General features: G+C 42.5%; 1 protein-coding gene across 3 annotated transcripts in view; it reads left to right on the top strand.

Moving 5' to 3' along the window:
• Positions 1 to 13,213: 13,213 nt before the first annotated feature.
• The window catches only part of GPI (glucose-6-phosphate isomerase), a 39,593-nt gene continuing 29,219 nt past the window's right edge, over positions 13,214 to 23,587 (top strand). Inside the window, exons 1-2 of one of the 3 annotated variants that reach the window (XM_074157983.1) lie at positions 13,214 to 13,273; positions 13,894 to 14,123. The gene's annotated coding sequence lies outside the window, so the exon portion shown is untranslated. Of the gene's footprint in view, positions 13,343 to 13,893; positions 14,124 to 23,587 lie in introns of all 3 variants that reach the window. The other 2 variants (XM_074157982.1, XM_074157981.1) reach the window with 2 other exon arrangements.

The raw sequence follows: 23,587 nt of genomic DNA, 5'->3' as shown, positions 1-23,587 counted from the left end.
AAGCTCCAGGGTAGCCTTTCAAAACAAGGCCAGCTATACTGATATGACTTTGTTGATTAATCAGAAAATTAGTCAGCCTAGGATGCTAATAGCAAAGCAACTGCCCCTAGTACTTCACAAAATTACTTTCTGAATTATATTTTAGACATAATCAGTTATGGGACAACTTGGCCATACAAACAGAATTAGGAAAGGAGGAATACTCCTTGAAGTAAGACATGAAGCATTAATGACATGTTTTGTTAACTTTATGTATTCCTTATCAACTTGTTTTGCAATTAATAGGGTTTGTTTCACACTGGTCTACACAGGCAGTTCTAGGAAATACCGTTAGTTTGTTCTGCTTTCTCTCTCCCACTCTTTCAGCTCCCATCCTATTCTCAGCAGGGCATCGCTTCAATTTATTGGTAGCTCCACAGAAACTGAACAGCGCAAGTGGGAGGACAGCCTCTAGCAATTAAGAATAAAAGCAGATAAGTGAACATAAATCAGTCTAGAGAAAAACAAGCGTGAGAAGTTTTTAAGGTAGCAGAGCTGGATTTTGAAATGGACTGGAAAATGGTAAGTATAGAAATTGCAAAGTCAAGAGTCATCTCATCAACATACTTACAAGAGCAATTTATACTGTGAAGCAAAAGTTCAGACAGTAACAGGAGCAGCAATCGGAAGTAGCCCGACACAAGATTTCTTCCCAGGTGGCTGCCAGGGGCGTAACAATACTTTCTTTCCTTACTTAAAAATAAAATAAAATTACATTGTCAACATAAATGATAATCACAAGTCACAGCTGCCTTTCCCTCAGCAAAAAAGGATGATATGAAAACATGTTTTGAATGGTAACTTCACTGATTCTTAATGGTCAACATTTGAAAGCTTTTCCACCCCACCCCAAAATGAGGGCAAGAAACATCTCAGAAAACCTCACCGAGATTCTTATGTCAATGAATGACAGCCACAAGAATTTATCATAGCACTAGGAAAATATTTTCAAGTATGTTTTCAAAAGGATACTGTTATTCAAATGGAAAAAGAGTATCACACCACCACTGTCCAACAACCCAACTATTTCAAAATATTAAATTCATTAAGTATTTTATTACTGGGGTCTCCATAAAATACGTAACTAAAGAACTAATAGAATATTGCTTGTCGATGTAAATATAATTTTAAAAATGTTTTCCCACAGTCTCTGCTTTTAGTACAAAAGTTACAGGAGCAATTCTAACCCCTTCACCCAGCACAACATCGAGATGGTCTTTGCTTTTTCAAAACTGTTTCCACTCCTGTCTTTCATAAACTTGCGGGAACAAAGAATAGGTGGTTTTAGTCACGCAAGAATAGTCTTCATTAGTCACAAGAACGAAAACCAAGTAAGTACCAAAGTAAATCCACGCTTTGCACCATTTTAAAATCCCTACTTCATGGGGAAAGAGCTCCTGGAGTACAATCACTGATGTAGGCTGCAGATGCAGGACAATTTGTGCCTTAATTTTGGATAAAGCACTCAATAAACATTCTCGTAAGTCAAAACAACCCTTTTAACATGCAGTAATTTACATGAAACATTCAATCACTCAATAAGCACCTGAAAAAACATTTAAGCTTATGGAAAACATAGGGTTGTTTTTTTTAAATTTCTGCAAGGAAATCCGAGAAGGATTTCTGAAAAATAAATGCCTTCCACTTAGAGCCCAGCAGCAGCATCATGGGAAGTCATGGCAGCGCAAGCATCAGTGCTGGCACTACTGCTGGTACTGAAGCTTAATGGGATCAACACTGATCACCAGCGTAATTCCAGCCCCAGAGGAACCATCACACAGTGGCTACAGCTCAGCCAGGCTGATTCTGGAGAATCTGCTCGCTGCCCGCTACTACTCCATAATCAGTATTATGGAAACAACTCCTTCCACACGTCTCAGGAGAAGGTAAGCAAAATTATTATTTAGACAAAAAGTTCACCTTCCATCTGCTTTAAGAGGAACAACTCAGTAACAGACCCCCACAGAACAATTAACTGTGTGGAAAGACCCCTGCTGCTAGACCCCAGGATCCAAGGCTCAAGCTTCCACTGTAGTTCTTTACTCTGTTCTCCATTTACAGATAATGCATCATCTGCCACATTTTTTCCCCATTAGGCAAGCTCTGACAAAAACCTGAGCTTGTGTGTGTGCTGCTCCTGAATTACTGATGGCAGCAGAAAGCGCAAATCGCGCCTGCACCATCAAACAGAGCAGGCAACACACTGTTGCAGGAAGGACTTCCATCCATTCCTGCTCTCCAAAGCATTGCATGGAAAAAAAACCCTAGAAACCTGTGTTCCTACTGCTACTAACACTGCTTCCTCCCAAGGCTCTGTAAGGATCTTGCTCTGTTCCTAGAGTTATTCTGTGAGGCGATTACAACTTCTAAATAGTGCCTAAGCCCACAGTATGTATCTGTGGAACTCTCTCAGGGAACACTACAATGAATACACACAGGAATGCTACATTTATTTTTTGCATCTTCTTTTCAAAAAAAAAACAACAGTATTATCAAGTCTGTAGTTACCTGCGATTTTTGAACACTAAAAATACACCTTACTTTCTTGCTCTCAATTCAACAACATCAGTCTTCTTATCAAGGCCTTTTTCCTACTTTTAGATTCACTTCAGCAAGCTTAAAAAACACAGTATTAGAGATGCATACTTACTACACACTAAGGTATTTAGGTATTTTGTATTGTGGATAAAAATATATATCTCCTACACACACCTAACAATACCCGTTATGTGCATATTACATGATGCATGTTCTCCTTCATTAAGGGATTTGAATTTCAATGAGTCACTTTCTCAAAATTTCCATTCTAAAAATAAATAAGTACCTTCCTTCAAGGTGCCCAGTAACACCATGCAGCTGGGGCAGACCATACCACCTTTTGCATTTATTATTTCATTAGGAACAATGTGTACTACAGTCAGAACTAGGACTAACCCCAATCAGAGTGTGATTTGGTACATCGCAGTTTTTTTACCCTCAGCTACCACTCCTATATCGCTGTCCAGGGGGAGTTTAAGCAGAGCTTTGGCTGCAGGGACGCTACAGCTCATAGCAAACGGAGTTTAGAACAACAGGAAATCTTTCACATTTTCAGCACAGCAGATCCCTCTCCCAATCCTTCAGCTAACATTCCAATCCTCACTGTGGAATATATACAACCAAGAGAGTTTTAAATGTGAATTCAAATGTAGGGCGGGAAAAAAAGCAGCAAAAGTAGGAAAAAAAAATAATCACAGGGATAAAAGAGAAAGTGTGACTGGAGTCAGCAGCATAACAAAATTAGATGATTGGGGGCTTGGTAATGAAGCTGATGGCTTTCTTTACAGTGTATCAATATGATGATGTTCAGCATTGAGATCAAATGTATTTTAGGGCTCCCAAATGGTAAGTAAGGTATTCTGCTGCTTTTTGAGTTGCTGTATGCATATCAGCAAGTAATTTTAAACAGTATAGCTACTTGTAAAATGGAGTCTTATCTCCTCCTACAGCCAACATATTATTCTCTGTCTGGAATAGAAAATTCTTCCATGGATTGCTTTTCCTATCTTTCAGGTGATTATGCTGGTATTTCCTTGCCTCTGAAGTTGAAACATGTAGACTCCATTTACGCAGACATTTCTCTGACCAGATTTTGGACAAAACAGTGGATTTTTATTGGTCAGAAGTGGTACTTATTCACTACTAATAAAAACAATTTCAATGTTACATTAAGCAGCCTATACTAGTAAGTTCCTAGAACATAACTACTCAAGAAAAACTGTCAATGAAAAAAATCTTGCAGCATCTAGATTTTTACCACACACCAATGCTGTAAAAATCTTAAGTATCTTATCCTCACTTGCATCAGATTTAAGCTTATTATTCATGAATGGAAAATTTTTTACCTAATTATTTGTTAATTCTAAGAGATTATATTAAGTTTATGAGTAATTGCATTGCTATGTTTCTTACCATATTCTTCAACATGAAAGTATTTAAGAAGAAACCAAAAGCTTTGAACAGAGAAAAGAAAACAAACAAGAAAAGAAGAAAGCAGAAGGAGAGGCATTCTGCTGTGAGGGTGAGTAAGCCACCAGTACCTGCCACACAACCTACAGCTCGCCACCAGGCCACGCTGAGGCAGTACCTCCAGGGTGGAAGAATGTGAATAGCAGTTTCAGAAAAAAAATAGGAAATAAAAATAATATTCTTTCCTTCACGTCAACTACAAAGCATCAAAGTATTACTTATAATGCTGGTTCTTACCTAAAAGATACAGAAGGTCTTGTCAGTGCTGGAATACACAGCAGTTCTAAGACAAGGGTATCTTGTATCTGAGGGCACGCATTGGTATATATAAGCCAACTTGTCAAATGCTTCCCCTCTCAGGGATATTCTACAGCTGCAATTACTATTCCCTGCTTTTTTTCAGGATATACTAAGTGGGTCTTCTGAAACCTCCAGGTTTGGACTATTTCAGAAGGAATACTGTCCCTCACACCAACGTCTGTTGGCCAAAAAGCTATCTGCCCAGGACAGCGTAAGGTAAGGGAAAGCCAACGAACTACAGGTCTTAAGTCAATGGTGCGATGTAAAAAGAAAAAAATCCCTCTCGACACAGACCTTTAGAGACAGCTAAATAAGGGACACGAAGTCCACTAAGTCAACATTGCTTTGAGGCACGATCAGGCTTTTCACATGCTACCAAGCACTATAATCAATATTCACACATATCTAATTGCATAATACTTGCTTCAAGTCTACTGTTCCAAATTACACCAGTTTAACTTTTCCTCGCTTTAGGATTCATTCTAGAGAAAAACATTGAGCATGCAAGATGCCCTGCATTCATCTTATAATTTATTCCTCGACACACTGAACAACTGGATCAAAATATAGCACACCTTCCTATCTGCGCTTGTAATTATGAGGACTGTATCACTTACAAAACCTTAAGTTAAAAGGAAAAGGAGCATAATTATGTGGTGTAGAAAATTTCATAAACTATACTTACCCTTGCTTTTCCTGATATATGATTTAATGTGCAGTGAAAAAAAACCTAACACAGCCGAGATGAGCAACTTGCGCTCCAGAACAGAATATATCAAATAGCATGTGTAAGGAAGGCACAATATATTATTTCCCTGAAACCACAAGAATTTTTGAAAAGAAACTGCCTCATCCGCGCTAAAACAATTTCAGAACAAAACACGGAAACAACTTTTTAGCAGAAAGTCACTGACTGAAATACATAATTTTCTCCTGTTTCAGGAGAAACAACTTAAATTATCAGTAACAACATACTAGAGCAGACAGAGAAAAGCCTCCACTAGCTGCTTGGTGAAGCTGAAAAAGCCCATAAAAATGTGAATGTCTCAGGAAAAAACAAATAAACCACAACTTAACATCAAGCCAAATTTTATCAGTCATATTAGCAGTAGTCATCTCCAGCTGTCCCAATGCACAAAGCTGAGGACCATGAAGGCCTTTCAAGTGGAATAGACAGACAGCAAAAGGTGTTGAAACACAAGAGAGGACAGAGTCTAGAAAGACATTTTCCATCAATAATCCCCAAAGTGCAAGGGATGGAGAAGCACAAAACAATATGTAAGAAGGTAAGGACTCTGAAGAAACTGACAGCTAATCTACAGATATTTCCTCAGAAACTGACTCGAGAAGTTTGGGTTGAAAACCCACTAAATTCTCACAAAAACCCCACACATCAAAGTATTACACAAGCAACAAACTCTGTGCAGCTGTTTAAGAACAAATTAAACTTAATATCTTATACCTTTAAAGCCAGAGGAGCTACTCAGCCATGAACTCTGGTACCTATAAGCCACAGCAATTCACACCCCCGGTATTCAGTCCAAGAACACATCTGATTGAAGCATCAAAGACATCAGTAAAGGCTTTGGAGTAGTAAGTCTCTGACATCTGACCAGCAACAACTTGAATAGTGTTAGAGATACAGTGATAAAATCACCCCTTCTGATGCTTCTATGCTTCTGACAGCATCTATGGTCTGAACTGGACTTCTACAGCCCCCATGGCCACCGTGATATGGAAAGAGAAGGCAAGGTGAGAGAAGAGCTAGAACATTTTAACACATGTTCAGTGGAAACATAATTAAGAGGCAAATCACAGTCTGTTATTCATTTGTCTGACTGTATCAGACAATCCTAATCAAACCTCCTAAAACCCAACTGTTCCAGAAACTAAAATGGAAAAAAGAAAAAAAAAAAAAAACCACACACAACCTCTTTTCCTGCTGTGTCTTCAAAGGAAGAAAATGCACTTTTCTCAAAAAACATTTCCCTAAATCTTGTGTGTCAACTGCAGATTTACTCTATCATACCAGTCCATCACCACAAAAATGTAACATTCCTATATAAAAACAAAAAATGTATCATTAGTGGTTTTCAACAGATTTCATGTCCAGCAACATCTGCAGAGCAATAGATTTCACTAAACCAGACCAGGATCTTTTCTAACCACAAAACCAAGCAACAGATTAATTTCAAAATAGCACAGGTCAGATGTACCGCTTTTCCAGCTGGATAGAGCACTAAGTGCACTTGACCAAAGTCTCCCAAACTAGAGCATATGCTGTCCCACCACCCAAGTGACTATTTCAGACTTAAGACCAAATATTTTATTAAAGACAATGTTTAAATTAAGGTTGGTAACTTGGACCTGTAGAATACCTTTGCTAAGAAGAACTTGTGAACAAACCCGTGTTAAATTCATGGCCAAATTTTATATGAAGTTTGCTAATTACCAAAGTTATTTTGTAATAACTTGTCTACAGCTTTAGGATACTCATTCCTCTTTGGATCCAAAACGAGGTCAAAGTGCTGAATTTGACATCACAATGTGTTGCCCTGGAAATTATGGCAATGTTTAGACAAAGAAGTTTATTATGAGATCTAATAGGATTGCTTGAGAAAAAAATCTCTTCATTCACTTCCCGAAAGCAACACAAGACAGAAAGACTGGAAGCTCTTTGAGTAAGGACTCTTCCAACATTTTAATACAGACCCAAGCATATTTCCAGTAACAGTATACATGGGTTTTTTTCCAGTTTTTTTTTTTTAATAATTGGCGTTTCCTTCCAGCACCCCACACAGTTTTCATCAGCATAGAATTACATTTACCCAAAGTGATCTTTCCCCTGTGATACTCAGTCTTTACTCCATCTGTGAGGATGCAGACACAAAGAAAACTCAGCAACAAGAAGAGTGTTTCCGTGTCTCTTCTTTCCGGTCACTACAGCCTGCACCGCTGTTTTCAGCATTTCTGTTATATGCTGGGCCACATAAAGAACATCTAGCTTCTTCAGAATGAGACTGCCAGCTTCAAGTATTTTTAAGGAACTTTTTAAAATATTACCTTGTACTTAGACTCTTAGGAAGCGACACTTAAAACATCTCCAGATTTTTCTGGAATGTGAGCTGTAGACATTCAGGTGCTTTATCTTTCTCCAGGGAAGCTCTTGTGCTTGGACTCAAACTGTTCTTCTAAGGCACAATCAGCCAAGTTCTGTAATCTGTACAGAAGAGCAGGAAGTTCAACTTTCATAAACAAAAAAATAATACCTAGGAACATTGCTCTGAGTATCCTGGTATCAGACAGACCACGTGGACATGCTTCAAAGGATCTAATTTTACCCCAGTAAATCCAGAGGAATTCCCAATACCATCCAGAAACTCACAAACATACCAAGTTATTGCAGTGAGGTAACCTACTTGGGAAACTAAAAACACTCAGCTACTGACAAGATTAAAGATATATTTCATTGCTAGATAACTCTCACACCAATGAATCTCACTAGGGATGCCCGTGGAGAAGCAAGCGGAGAAAAGGTCCATCACAGTCCTCTCCTCCTACTCTTCTCCTGCCCTCCACTCTACAACACATTCTATATACCGTTTTAAAGCTCCCAAAATACAGCACGTTAGAATAAAGCATTAAAGAATCCAAGTTAAACATTATTATTTCTATTAAGGTTAAAAAAAAAACAACTTTCCCTTGTGTTCAGAAACTGTTTAAGGTAAGGAGTTGTGTTCCATTCCCAGATTGCAGAGTACACTGCCCAGAGCCTGTGAGGCATTTTCTGTAATTCGGCAGTACCATTTCAACATCCCCTTTGAGTGCACAACTAAACAAGAATCACACGTAAAAACACTGTTATTAAACAACCAGTTGACATGTCCCCTTCTAACTTTCTAACCAACACACATGTAGTGTCAGGAAAGAACAAAAATAGAATACCCAAGCCTGAGAAGGGGCAGCTGAGAAGGTGGTGGGGGGGATCTTCCTCTCGAAATTTTCCAAATAATCCATCTTTTGCAATGCTCTCGTACAGAGACGCTTACCAGAAAACATTAGCATCTGACAAGTAGCCCACTAAAACATGACTAGATAAAACACAGGCACATTGACCAAAAACCCCTAACCACTTGAAAAAGCAGAAAACTGGTAGAAAAGCAAGAAACAAAGGACCACAAAGGAGGAATAGAGCTACGTTGCAAAACAATGAAAATCTAGCTTGCCTAAAACAGAAAATATGCACCAGTCATTGCAAGAAGAAAATTTTACTAAAAACAAAAGCAGGAATTGGTCACAATTTAGGGAGGTATCATAAAGATGTTTCCTAAGGAATTATTTTCTCTGATGTGACCCTGACAGTAAGAACATACAAGGTAAAAATTTCTTTTAAAACACACAGACAGCTACTTTACAGCAAAAACTTTCTAAAGTTTTTGTTTCGCTGTTTTGCTTTTTACCTAATACAGCAAAAAATTCTACCTACTAGTGCTAGTGCTACCATGTTCTCCTATGAGGGCTCTCCTTAGAAGGGAGAGTATTTATTTCCTTCATGAAAATAATTCTTCAAAGCAAAGCCCTAGAATATCCCACTTCAAACCTGAATTGTTTTAATAAAAAGTTGTCACAGGTGCTTGCCCTGATAAGCTGCCGTATGTTATCATTAGACTGAAGCCCACGTACCACCGATGGTATGCAGTCCCACAGCTGGAAAAATGCCTGACTTGCTCTGAAGGCTCTGGAACATGCCTGAAAGCCTGACGGAGCCTCGGTGACTCCCCCTCGGATACACCCCCACCTATCTTCACCCACCAACAGCTCAGGATTCCCCAGCCACACCTGGAGAACTTCCCATTCCCCTGCTCAGCCCTTTTCTTTCATTCCTCAAAGCTTAACCAGCACTTTTAGACCCTCTATTCTGCCATTTCCCACCCCACTTTCTCTTGTACTCTGAGAGAAAGTCCAACTCCTGCTCCAACCCAGGTCCCCGGCAGTCAGTTTGCCTCATGCAAAGTTTATGACCTTAATGAACCACACAGATCAATCCCCCCAAAATTTATCTTATCAACATGCTATTCTTCATTAACTACAGCAGAGTTAAGACAAGATTGATGTTTCAAGACTACAGTTCTCAAAATAATTTGTCTTGTTGCATTAGAGGACTTCAAAGTGAAACACACCTCATTAACACCAATGTCATCTTTTTGAAGTTTCATAGAAAGAAAATAATCTTTTTTTTTTTTTCTTTTTTTTAATTACTGTTTTGGCGAAATTCAAGGACTGGACCACAATGGTTTATTCACAGAACACTAGAACTGGGATCATATCAGATCAAATCAGCAACTAATCTGCAAAGCAGTATTTGTGAAACTCCTCCCCCCCAGAACACACACCTTACTAGTTTCTCTGGGGGCAGCAGAGATGAATGTCTAAACCCCTCCTGCCATAAAATTATCTTGAGGTAGACAAACAGCAGAAGAAATGCACACAAAGCCAGAGGCACAACAAAATACAACGGCTACTAGCTTCTTCTCAGCGAGTTTGGAACCCGTCTTTAACAAATTCTACTTAACTTTCAAAATATTTTTTCATCCTACCAGGCAGAACTTCAGATTTCACAGATACCAAGAAGCAGCACTTCTATGGTTTAGATCTGCAGCCCCCATATAAGCCTCCAGCATTGCTTTCAGCCACAACACATACAAAATCTAAACAGAACCAGGAATACGATATTGCCTGGAGAGCACAAGATTGCCCGTGGCATGTTACTAATAAATTGTTGTTACCCAAAGGCCAATGAAGGTTAAGAAACACTAATCCAGACATATCACCGAGCTCTAGGAGGACCGGTGTGATTATACCATAGATTCTGTCAAGCCCAGCTGAGCCAGTTGCCCTCTGAGCCAGCCCCAGCACGATGTTTTGTAATGAGGTTACCCATGTTGCTGGAAATGTCATCTTTCATGTGTGATATAAAACCCCTTCTATAGCTACTAACAATACCCTGGCATTGTTTGCAACGTGTAGGGTGTTGCTCTGGCTAACATCCAATTCCAGTAATAATATTCTATCTACCTACAGTAACCACAAGAAGATATTCTTCATTTTCAGCCCCAAGTGGTTTTGCAGCGCAGCAGCAAGCTCTTAAAGAATTGCCACACTTCACTGCAAATTCCGCATTTCACCGTGCATTTATCTGCCTGCACAGATCAGGCATTTCTCTAAAACTGTAGAAACACCTTGAGATTACTGGGAATAAAGGAGCTCTTTTCATATGGCACAATTAGTCATATCAGCAGTAATACCTATTTTGAGCAGCACCCATTAATCACTATCATTAGCAGGATTTCTGGTGTACCAGCAGTCATTGTACCAAGAACAAGTCTCTTCCTATTACAGTACTACTATATAAACAAAAGCAGAGCACAATTTCTCTTGACACAATCCTGTTTTGAGTAACAAGAGGCAAGCAGCAGGACTTAAAACTCGTCAATTCAGAATATGAAGGGAAGCTTTCTTATACCTTATTGGACAGCAAAAATACAGTTGTTTTGCTGCAAAGAAAAACTGGCCGCCATTAGTACGCTGGGGAAGAAGAGGTGTTGAGAAGTGGAAAGTAGTGGGAAGAAGTGGGGATAAAAAGCTCTTAGGTTGGAGACAGATGGAAAAAAACCCCACAGCAAAATAAGATTCAAGTGGAAAAAGATTCAACTGATCAAGTACAAGTGGATACCTAAGGAAGTGGAAGAAAGCTAGACTTCTCTTTGAAACATCCATAGCACGTATTTCATATTACTTTGTATGAAGGATTATTTACCTGTTAATCGATCTTGAGAGTTTCAGAAGAGACTTCGACTAGAAAAATATTCCCTGTACATGATATTTCTAGTTTCCTAACTACAGTAACTCCTGATTCAGAATGAAAGACACCAACAGAAGGATTTACACTTTATGCTGACCTCGGAAGCAGCAGCACAAGGCACATAGGAAGCAGTGGCTCCGTGCTGCTTCCAGCCTGGTTCCTCGCACCCTGAAGGTTCCATGAAGCACCACAATGCTTGGCCTGAAACACACCTTCTTCACAACCATAGATTAAATACTTAAAAGTCCTTCCTTCTAGAAGGGAAAGTACAGGACAGAAAATAAAGGAAGGAAATAAAACCTTGTGGAAGTCCTGAACTTAGAAAAATAGCAATTCTTTACGGAAGAAGAGTCCATCTTATTTTCTGTAGAGACGTTGCATAGTAGAACAAACACCGCCTAGTAGAAGACTCCAGCCAAGTGCAAAATCGTGTCGATACCCACGATACACAAATAGCACCTGTGCACATACCAAGATCAGCCGACACTCCTAATCCCGTGAGCTGCATACCAAAACCTTCATGTGGCTGGGAGCTACACAGCAGACACCGCATACCTCAGACAGGTGAGGGACTGGGAGCGTACCGCTGGAGCCACAGCCGCCCGTTACCCACAGACAACAACAGTTCCTCAAGAGCACCACCACCCCTCTGCAAGAGGGCGCCAGGCTGAGGAAACAGGCACATCGAGCAACAGCGGCCTTAAAATCCACAGCGACCTTCTCCCCAGCCCTGGATTTGAGGTTATCCAACAGCCACACTGGCGGTTACAAGACACAGAGCCATTTTGGGAACCAAACTTCAACCTTCTGCCGGTGCCTCCAGAGCCACAGCCTGACCGACTCTGGAAAAACCAAGCCGCTTATTGCGGCTACACGCCACTGACGTACGCTGCCCTGCAAGACACTCTGTTCCTCTATAAAAACAAGAAATAATGGCAGATTTCTACCTGTAACTAGGTTTATCATCTCAGACAAAGGAAACAAACCCGGTCTTTTGACTTTCTCCAAATCTCTAAGCCAACGTCCACCTGACGAATACGTACCTGCACCATTTCCTCTCCATTCACACCATAAAACCCCTCCAGCAAGGAGAAGCGAAGGTGTATTCATAAAAGTTTCAAGCTACAGCCCCAAATGAGAGTTACCCTCCGCTGTGGACACCACCGCACCAAACACCCGGCCAGACACAATCACAATAGGCACTTTTTCAGTCAGCATCAGGTGAAAAAAAACAAAAAGCACGGCCCCTCGAGATGAATGGAGGTACCCCTGCCTGCAGGCCTTGGGGCCCGGAACGGCGAAGGAAACCCAGGGTGAGGCAGTGTTCCCCGGGGAGACCGGTGTTAAACCCCTCTCAAGGCCGCCTCAGCGCCCGGCCGGGCCCGGGGCAGCGACGCGCCGCCCTGAGGCGAGGCCCCCTCCGGGGCCTCGCCTCAGGGCGGCGCGTCGCTGCCCCGGGCCCGGCCGGGCGCTGAGGCGACGGCGGCGGGTCAGTATTTAGCAGGAAGGTGCGCAGGAATTCCCGCAGGCGCAGTCAGCCCCCGCCGGGCTGCCCTCACACGGGGTCGGGTCGGCGGGAAGAGGCGGGGGCCCCCGCTACTACCACAGGGCCCCCGCTGAGGGAGCGCGGCGACAACAACCCCCCTGGGTCGGCCTCCTCCTCCTCCTCCTTCTCCTCACAGGCGCTGCCGGCGGCTCCTCACGGCTCCAACCCCCGGCGCGGCCCGGGGACGCTGAACCGCCCTCTGCCTCAGCGCCCCGGGGAGGGAGGAGCGGCGGTAACGCCGTCCGTGCCAGCCTCGCCCCGCCGGCCGGGCTGCGGGGTTTGCTGCTGCCGGTTCCCCCCCTCCGCCTCCACCGCCACCCCCGGGGGAAGGCCAGGCGGGCGGCCGGAGCTCACTCACCTGCCCGCGACAGCGCGGCCAGCCCCGCTCTGTGTACTCCGGAAACGGCGGCTCCTCCGCCGGGCGCCGGGGAGGGGCCGGGCCGGGGCGGGGGGCGGGCGGAGCGGCGAGTGACAGCGGGAAGGGGAAGGCGGGAGAGGGCGGGCGGCCCCGGCGGAGCGTGAGGAGAGCGGGGGGGGGGGGGGACAGCGGCGGCACCGGGGGTGCCCTGAGGCGAGAGGAACGGGGGGTGAGGGGAGGGGGGCACCGGAGGCTCCCTGGGACGGGGGGGACCGGAGCGTGAGGGGAGGAAGGGGGCAGCAGCGGCACCGGGGGTCCCCTGGGGCGGGGGGGGACCGGAGGGTGAGAGGAGGGGGCACCGAGGCTCCCCTGGAGCGGGGGGGACGGGAGGGTGAGGAGAGGGGGTACCGGGGGTCCCCTGGGGCGGGAGGGGACCGGGGGGTGAGGGGACGGGGGAGGGCAGCGGCGGCACTGGGGGTCCCGTGGGGCGGGGGGGCACCCGGAGGTGAGGTGAGGGGGCGCTGGGGTTCCTCTTGGACGGGGGAGGACCGGAGGGTCGGGGGAGGGGGTACCGGGGGGCACTGGGGCCTGAGGGGACGTGAGGAGGGGGCAGCAGGCCTGCCTCAGTGAGGGGTGACAGGGATGGGCCCCGCGGTGCAGGGGAAGGAGTGTGAGGGACAACCCGGCAGAAGAGAAGGGGACAACAATTAATCAATGAATATTTTATACAAATATTGATATAAAATAATGATTTTCCTCTTTCTGTTGCTTTGCGGTCAGGTGCAGTGTTCTTCCTCACTGATGGAGATGGCCAGTGGCACCTGCAAAGTTCCTCTCCCATCCAAAATCGCTAACTGCAGAATTCAACGCTGCTGTTCAATGGATTTACTTGGGAATTAGGTAAAATGCACCAAAATTCCCTCAAATCGATCCCTTGGACATAATTGCCGTGGTGCTACCAGCTTTAGGAATTGTTCAGGACCAGGCCCTGTCTATGATGGCTTTGCTGTGTGAGTTTAGACTGGTTCGTTTTTATTTCTCAGGCTTAATGCTGGTTTTATACAGAAAAGTTTGCTGTGCAATACCATGTATTTTCAAATCCTATTTCCATAGAAATAGTCTTCTGTTAATCCTGTCTTTCTTAGTAGAAAGTGATTATTTTTTATTTCCAGGACATATTTAGAATGTTACATTTTAAATGGAACAAGTCTTTAATAACATACAGAAAGGTTTGGTAGAGCTTAGAAAATAAGGTAATGTGTAATAGGAGGAGAGTAGTTAAAAATCGTTGGAATATATGTAAGCAAAAAAAATTTGTCTACAAGGCTAAACATCTGATCATCTGGCTCTAATTCCTCCCCCCAAAAGAACCCAAACCCACACACTTGGATATGATACTAATAAAGTGAAAATAACAGTAATTTCCACTAGTTTCAGTGCTGCTAATCAGAAAACTCTGTGGGAAGAAGTGAAATTGTCAATTTATTGGACACCTTCTGGCCACAAGCTAGAAATAGTCCTCAAGTAGTGTCTGTGGGGAGCTGCCTAGGAGCAATCTGCGGCTTTGTTTCCTTCTCCGTAACAGATGGTTGCTGGCAGACTGGGCTCCTCATCAGCGCCTTCCCTCCCAACTTTCCTGGTTCTTGCATGTCTAGTAAGCGTGTCTCCTCCTAGTAAATTTAGTCCTCAAATTAAGAAGTACCTGGGAAATACCTGGAAAGCACACAAGGGAACAGAAGGCTGTCATGTTGTTGGCTCCTTCAAGAGAGAGAAGGGTGTCAGAGTATCCTTTGTACTGGAAGAGTGCAATAAAGGCCTGGAGAAGGTACCTTCTTTCTTTCTTTCTTTTTTTTTTTCCCCTGCTTTTAACTAAATGGTAGATGACTCATAGAATCATAGAATGGTTAGAGTTGGAAGGGACCTGAAAGATCATCAAGTTCCAACCCCCCTGCCCTGGGCAGGGACACCTCCCACTAGAACAGGTTGCTCCAAGCCCCATCCAACCTGGCCTTGAATGCCTCCAGGGATGAAACATTGATTTTTTTAAAAAATAAAAAAGACTCTGACGGAGTTTCAACGAGTTTTTGATTGGAAGGAAGTGGAAAAACTGAGCGTAAAGGAAGTTGGAAGGAGCTGAAGAGGAAGAGAAAGAGGAAAGAAAATACTGGGATGGATTTTCCTTCCTCCCAGGCAAATACCAAGGATCCAAAAAGAACCCCTGCTGAGCTATTGCTATTTCCCACCCAAACAGTGCTCACAGGATCACAACAACCTCCTGCCCTGATGACAAGCTGGCAGATTCTGCTGCACTCAACTGATGGCCGTCCACCAGAACTTTTTCTGACAGCGTAATGTGTTTTACCACCACGCAGTTTTACCACCAGATCCCCACGCTGCCTAAGCCACGCTGACTAAAGCGTACTGTATTGACAGGTAGAAATTTTTTTTACAGACCTAGACTTAGAGTTCAATACCATGCACCAACGTGTTCTTTCACACTGTCAGGAGGTGGCCAAATCTGCTCCCTATTTTCTTATCCTGGTGATTTAATTGTATTCAGTGTATCTGTGCAGAATTCAGTTCTGTCAACACTAACAGTGGAGTCACACACAATAAGCGTATTTTTTATTTTGATTTGCTGGATTTATTTACATGTTATCATTTTTTTACAGTGCCGTATAACAGCTTTTAACACATAACTGTCTCTAAAGATCAGCATTTCATTTGAAATTTATTACAGCTTAAGTTTATAGATTAAGAGCGCAAGGGCGCAGAAGACTGGTAATAATCCTAGCCCTAAAGCCAATATGGCTTAACCAGATGGCAGGAATTCAAGACAGACTGAGAAATAAATAGGAAGTTCACACTTCTTAATACGAACAGAGTATGAAAATATTCAATTCAGCAGAAGTGCATAATAACCAAGGCAGAATAAAGAGGATGCTCTTAAGGACTAGAAAGTATGTGGAGTAGATATTCATTGTGACACTGAACATTAAAATTATTTTCCCAAATGCTTACAATGCTATATTTGTATGGAATATTCTATTTTTTTTATTTTGTGAATTCTAAGTATTTTGAAAGACGGTAGCATGATTAACTATTTAGTAAAGTCATACGTAAATCAGCATAGATCAGATGTATTCGGTTATATTTATGGTTTTCCTATCACCGTTACGTGTATGTGAAAAGTGCTTTCCGAGACCTGGATTGAATGGGAAGGGAAGGAAACCGGTGCACTGTTTAAACAAAAACTGTAACAATGTTGTTTAGAGAGGGAGGAAACCAGCTTTGAAATGTATTATGAGTGCAACTTGATGTCTGGGGCTGCGGGAGGAAGAAATCATTAGCTCGGGAAAAAAAAAGCAGCATTGGCACAATAGCCATGTGCAAACGTTAATGAGGATGTGCGTATCAGCAAGGTGTGGGATAAGATTAGGAGGATGAATGTTACTAATAAAATCCCTCAAGAGTGGGTTGTCTTGTTAAAGGAAAAAGCTGATTTACAGGAGGTTGTTGTTTCTGTTAATCAGACAGAGTTATGTTGAGGAAAAGGAAATGTGGGGAAAACCGGGGTGATTTTGGAAAACAGACTTGATCACTAATGTCCTATTGTATCCGCAGTGATTTTCCGTTTGTGGTTACTAAGGACTGTGAACACTGTAGTGATAGTATGTTTAAGCACAGGAAGAGCAGCAGTAGTGGTGCATTAGTATTTGGGCGGTATATTTGCAGTTGGGGGGTGAGGGGTGATGAAAAGGCAGGTTTAGATCTGGATGTGTTATACAGTCTGTACAGTATGTCACAGGCCTCGTGGCTCATAGCCTGACTCGCTCTTGCTGTCTGAATGTTTGACAATGCAGGCATACACGTAGGCAAATGAGACTTCTAAAAATACATTTCACAAATCACCCATTCCAGCTGTCAGGGTGAGAACAGTCCTTTTGTCCTACAGCCCCAGACAACTCAAATCCTATTTCAGACAAGTGAAATTTAGTTATTTGCTGCCTGACAGGAAAGCTGCTGACCTCTGCTTTATACCCCTCAGTCCATTGACCGACCATTGTGTCCAACCTGAGGCTTAAAATGGGAATTGGCCTCTTGCCCAGTTCTTTGTAAACTCTCCCAAACGGCAAAAGAAATGCGTGGCTGGAGCCCCCAGCCTGCTGGTTGGAAAAATTCCTGCCCATTACCTCCACAGGGCAAGTCCCACTTTGGAAAGAGTGAACATGACTGACTATATATGGCTACCTAAAAATAAAAACAGGGACAATCACCTTTTCTTGTCAGACAAATCAAAGATCCAGGTCACCTTAAAAAAATCTCAGGCTGCAAGGCAATGATACTGGCTACAGGGAAAATAAATATGTATATAAATCTCTTCATCCTACATAGATCAGTCCAGTTTTGATCAAAGTGAATGGAGGCCATTAACTTCAGTTGACGTTGGATGTGTCCCATGACCTTCTAGTTTATATATTTAGACTCCCCATACTAATCTTCTCTTCTACAGGTCTGATGTCATCACCATTATTATAAGCAGAACTCGTCACTTGATTGACAGCAAATAACCTTTCCAAAACGTAGCCAACAAGTAAGAATGTTTTGTAAGAGTGACATATGATCGTGACGGCCTGCAGTCCATTTTTGTTTACAGGCAGTGGAAGAATTTCAGATATTTTTAAGGTCAGTGTTCCCCATTCCGAGATGAAGGAGAAGATGTGTTTGTTTTTAAATTGCCATTCTGCTTAAAAACTGTCTTCCAGTTCTGCTAAAATGGGACGCGACTCTGAAATAAATTCTTTGCCTGTTGGGACCAGCTAGATGGGCACAGGAGTGGAGTACTCCCCATTGCCTGCACTAAATGGTCAGTGGCATTTCATGTTTTTGCTTCAGGAAGTCAACTGCTTAAACATACGTACAATTTTTTTTTTAATGTCTGGTGATTCAGATGTCTGGGATCTCATTTTGCTTGTTTTCTTGAAAACTTTCACAAAAAGGAATCAGCTTGCAAAACCACAAAAATGCACTTCTCAGCCAGCTGGGGTAAAATAGTTTGCAGGGCCATCTAAATCCTGGAAAAGTTTTTATATTTAAGAAGTTTATTCTGATGAGTAGCAAATGGTTATGAATTCATCATTAGTTAGCCATTAGCAGTTGGCTTAGAACTGGTCAAAGTATGCAGCAAATGTGAAGGTGCTGAGAGAATATTTGTGAGACAGACAGAACTGTTGACATCTTGTAATACTAGATCCTAGAAGATTGTTATAAACCAGATACGCTGTAAATGTGTGAATGAGAACTAGGCTGGGTTTGGTTGTTTGGTGGTTTTTTATTCCTTAGAAATGAATATGGCATTTAAGTAAGGTTGTGACTAAGAGTCGGCTGTAATTCTATGTAATTGATCCCACTTATTAATAGGGTATTTAGGGCTTCTAGTATAATGGAGTCTAAACACTATTTAAGAAGAAGTGAAACAAAGTTAGAATTAATTCTAGAATATTTATAAACAGGTGTCTGTCGTGGTTTGGGCCCCACTGGCTTCTACTAAGTGTTTGAAATTAGAGGCTACCTGCCAAATTATGTTTTGTTTGTTTGACCTTGTACAACTGATTGCAAGAAGGTGTTATGTATGTTTCAGATAACAGAATTTGGCTTTTTAAGTAAGTGTCTTATATTGGACATATCATTCTTATTTTAATAGTTGTCGTGGTAAACGTGTTACCATACGAATGGTGAATTTTAGATTATTTATTTTAACTTATGTTTATATAAATACACAAGAAATTATATATGTTTATAAATATATATAAATCTTTGAAGTGGTCTAGAAAGAAGCCTAAATGGTGGTTTTAAAGAATTTCCATGTGATAGCTCCTGCAACACAGGATCGTCGCAGGGGGAGTGAGCAGGGCACCGATGCTACTGCATTGCCTAAGTTTCTGTTAGGCCACTGTAACAAAGGCAACGTAATTTCAACTGCCTTAGTGGTACTGTTATTACCTTTCGCCTATACAGAGTATTTTGTGTTGTGGAAAACTGCCAAATAAGGAGTAATTTTGTAATGGAGAACATGGCATTATGAAAGTGGGCTGACCAGAAGGATAGCAGAGAAACACGTACACCAGTAACTCATGGCTGAAACTTTGCTAAATTACTTGATAACATACAGAAAAGTGTCACAGATAAAGCTGTGAGCTGATGACACATGAATAAACTAGTCTTTTTTCTAGAGTTTCTTCATTAATTGCAGAAACACTCAAAGGGTCCAACTGAGATTGGGATTTAAGTAATCCACTTACAGGAAGGTGTTTCTCAGGAGCAACAAAATAGGAGACTGACAAAGCTTCCTTCATAAACAGCTCTTGCTCTCAATACAGAGCCTCTTTTAGGTGTCCTGTCCAAACCACCCCGGGTCTCCTGGTGACATCATGAAATGTGAGATGCCCATGAGCTAGTCTTTGGCCAGGATGGAGCGTTGGCCACCTGTCTGTCCTGTGCTTGAGAAGATATGCAGGATGTTGACAGAGGATAGTGGGACTTATCTACTAAAACTTGGCACCCCAATCCCATCTGTTTTCCAAGGGGCCAGTGCAGCCAGCAGTGCTCGTCCAGCCAAATACCATTTTCCTCTGGCTCTGAGAGGAAAGCCAGCATAGCCGACCTCATCGGCCGGTTTCAGGTTCTTGATTTGTTTAGTCGGCTTCTGGTGCTCTTGTACTTTCTCTGGAACTGCAGCCAAGAGTGTATTTGGTTCGCTCGCATCATGGTCCACCATCTGGGCCTGGTTCTCCTTGATAAATCTGACACCAGCTTTGAGGAGTTCACTCTGCTCATCACCAAGCTGAAGTTGATTATTCAGTGCTTGGTGATTTTTTGTTTGTTTGCTTGCTTTTTAAACTTCCTGGGCCAAAATGGCACACAACTGGCCGTGTTAGTAGATGCGAATACCCTGAACACACACCAGCGATGCAGGAGCATCCAGGGATGCAGGAGCAGGTCTCGCGGTGTTTATGGTTCACTCTACTGTTGCCTTTTTCACAGCCTGTATTGAGTATTCGGTTGAGTATTCTCACTCGGTTGAGTATTCATTTGCTTGAAGTTTAAGGGTTACCAGAAGTTATTTCTCTGGCATCTCACAATAATTTCAGATCTTTCACCATCTTCCAAATATGCCATCTAAGGCAGAGAGATGCCCTTTATGTCTGTGTGGGCTAGTTAAAGGTGCTCTCTGCATCCCCTGGCTCCATTTCTACGTCCTCTTTGCTTCAAGCAGAACATGCATCTGGCTCCAAAGGTCCCGATACATCTGTCATTAATATAAATTGTGTGTAGCTTTGTTGAAATTGATAGTTGTGGTTCCCAGCTCTTTTGCATGACATCTAATCAATTGCAGTAGTGTAAAAGGAAGTATAAAAAGCTCCCAGGTCTGTATCAGACTATCAGATCCCAGTTCTCACTGCTGTGTGGGGCAGGAACCAGAACGTCAGTCACCCCAAGAGCTGCAGATACGCAGGATGAAACTCCTGTGTGAGCTGTCGTATCTGTCAGCGCGAGGGACTAGGAGACACCAGCCCTGTGGTAGCGACTGACAACCAGGGTGTGAGGGAAGAAAGAATTTCAGCTTTGTGTGTGCGCTGGTAAATAATTCAAAGCAGCAGATAAACAGTACCTACAGGTGCATTTCTTTTTTTAATTTCACACTGATGTATCAAGATACTATAACCCAAATATATATACTTCAGATCCTTTTCGGCACACAGCATCAAGCCAACAGTTACTAAAAGAGAAGGGAATAGTAAAACAATCTGTAGGCTGTGCAAATTCCATACATCAGTTGTTTTCTGTTGTTGGATTTTGCATATGCTAGCTTTCTTTTGGAATTCCGAGAGTTAGAGTGAGGAACTGATGTGATACAGATCTTTCAAAGTTAAGCTTTGATAGCAGTATTGAGTGTCAACACACTGTATGCCCATCTCAAGGATGTTTGTAATTCCAAGAGTGGGAAGATGAGAAGGCAATAAATAATAGGATGCAGAGTATACTTTTTCCTTTTTAATGGGAGAATATTTCAGACATGAAATATTATCTGATGTAGCTGACAGATGTTCGGGTTAGCATAAAAGAAAAAGGAGAAGAAAAGAGATTGAAATGCATAGTCATATAGGAAATAAAAATGCCTAATGAGTAAGGGAACTAATTAGTAAGGGAACCTGTTGTGAAATTCTCACAATAAAGTAGCTTATGCTTAGCTTCCTCTAAGTAAGCTAAATACATGCTGCCTCAATATGAAATGAAGGTAATATAGAATGAAAAGCCCATCATTTTTGATATTTCACCAATGCTCGCTGTCATCAGTTTTATCCAGCTCACGGACAACCTTAAAACATGCCAAGAAATGCATGGCGGAGGCACGTTACTTGTCTTATCTTTAATTGTTACCACAGATGTTGTGAGAAATAAATTAATTGCCTGTTTTTACAAAGATTGATATGATAAAAATACACAGAGTTGATTTGTCATATTTCTCTTTGTTTTTCACCATACCAAAGGCTACAAGTAGGAGAAGATGGTAAATAAACTTCAGTAGCATTGGGGCTTATAAGTAGCATTCTGAGTTGGGGGCACGATGCAGATGTAAAAATTTGCTCTTCTGTACAAATTTGGAGACAATTCTGTCCTGCCATAGAGGCTGTATCACATAATAATCACAAAAGCAGTGAAAAACTTATGTTATTGTGCTTTTAAGTTAAAATGTACAACATGCACATCTGTCCCCCAATCCAGAGAACAAATAATCTGTAGAGCTGTTGAGGTATTTTCTGGATTTGCTATTTTCTGGAATAATTGCCCGCAAACATGTGAACTTGACCCCTGTACCAACCAGCAGCCTCTTGTCTGTGTACATGGGGTGACCCCAGTGATGGTTTCAGAAAAGCAGGATTTGGGGGTTAGACACATTTGTCCCTGATAGGAGTCGTGTTTTCTCCTCATATGGATTAAATAACATACTGACAATCTTCAGAGTTTCTAATTTTGGCCTCCTGATTGCATGTTTCATGCAGCTTCGTGTTTTGCTTTTGCCTCACAATTCTAGGAATGGTGGTTTCCTGAGAAAATCAAGCTCGTGATACTTGGGACACTCTCTGTCATGGTTTTTGTTCCTGTAGAATTGGCAAACCAGCCCAGCACATAATTAGAATGAAGTTCAATCCATAGTGGTTTTATACCCTATGTTTCTAAGAGTGTGTAATCATTTTTCTGAAAATATATAAACAGAAATCTTTGTAACTCTCATTTCTCCAGCTGTACAATGGTATACATGTAATTTGGGGATTTCCAGCCATAACTATAGTAGCAGTACCAAAAGACATTTAAAGCCTGTTTGCTTTGGTCGTGTTTCCACTTAATGATTTTTAAAACCATGGTGCTGATCTTGCAGTGAGATCCATTTACTCATAGATCTCACTGAAGGCCCAGGACCTGCAGTTAATAATTTAGAATCATAGAATGGTTAGAGTTGGAAGGGACCTTAAAGATCATCAAGTTCCAACCCCTCTGCCATGGGCAGGGACACCTCCACTAGAGCAGGTTGCTCAGAGCCCCATCCAGCCTGGCCTTGAACACTTTCAGGGATGGGGCAGCCACAACTTCCCTGGGCAACCTGTTCCAGTGCTTCACTACCCTTACAGTAAAGAATTTACTCCTAATATCTAGTCTAAATCTCCCCTCTTCCAATTTAAAACCATTACCCCTTGTCCTGTCACTACACTTCCTGACAAAGAATCCCTCTCCGGCTCTCCTGTAGGCTCCCTTCAGATATTGGAAGGCTGCTATGAGGTTTCCCCGGAGCCTTCTCTTCTCCAGGCTGAACAACCCCAGCTCTCTCAGTCTGTCTTCATAGGGGAGGTGCTCCATCCCTCTGATCATCTTTGTGGCCCTCCGCTGGACCCGTTCCAACAGGTCCATGTCCTTCCTGTGTTGAGGACTCCAAAGCTGGACACCGTATTCCAGGTGGGGTCTCATGAGCGCAGAGTAGAGGGGGGTAGAATCACCTCCCGTGACCTGCTGGCCACGCTTCTCTTGATGCAGCCCAGGATCCGGTTGGCTTTCTGGGCTGCCAGTGCGCACTGCCGGCTCATGTTGAGCTTCTCAACATGAGAATTCTCAAAATTCACAGAATTTTCCATTCTGTGTCTACAGACCAGGTGAAGTTTATATGTAATGTGTAAAAATACTTCAGAAGGAATTTACCTGTCAGTATTGATTACACATGCAAAAAGCAGAAAAAGCTTTCTGCATACAGTTGGCTTCCCAGAACAGGGGAAAAGACTAGGTGTGCTCAGAGCTGCTTCTGTGTGGCCACTGGAACCTGGATGATTGCGGGCCGTCACGATGGAGTCTTTTGGACCACGCAGAAACCTGGGCTGCTTTTGAAGGGGGCAGTCCCCCCATGCCCTCAGCCTGTGCTGCT

The sequence above is a fragment of the Numenius arquata genome, chromosome 13 (genome assembly GCF_964106895.1).
Source record: "Numenius arquata chromosome 13, bNumArq3.hap1.1, whole genome shotgun sequence".
NCBI lineage: Eukaryota > Metazoa > Chordata > Aves > Charadriiformes > Scolopacidae > Numenius > Numenius arquata.
Note: the sequence above shows the minus strand (reverse complement) of the source record. Positions and strands in the feature narration are given on the sequence as shown.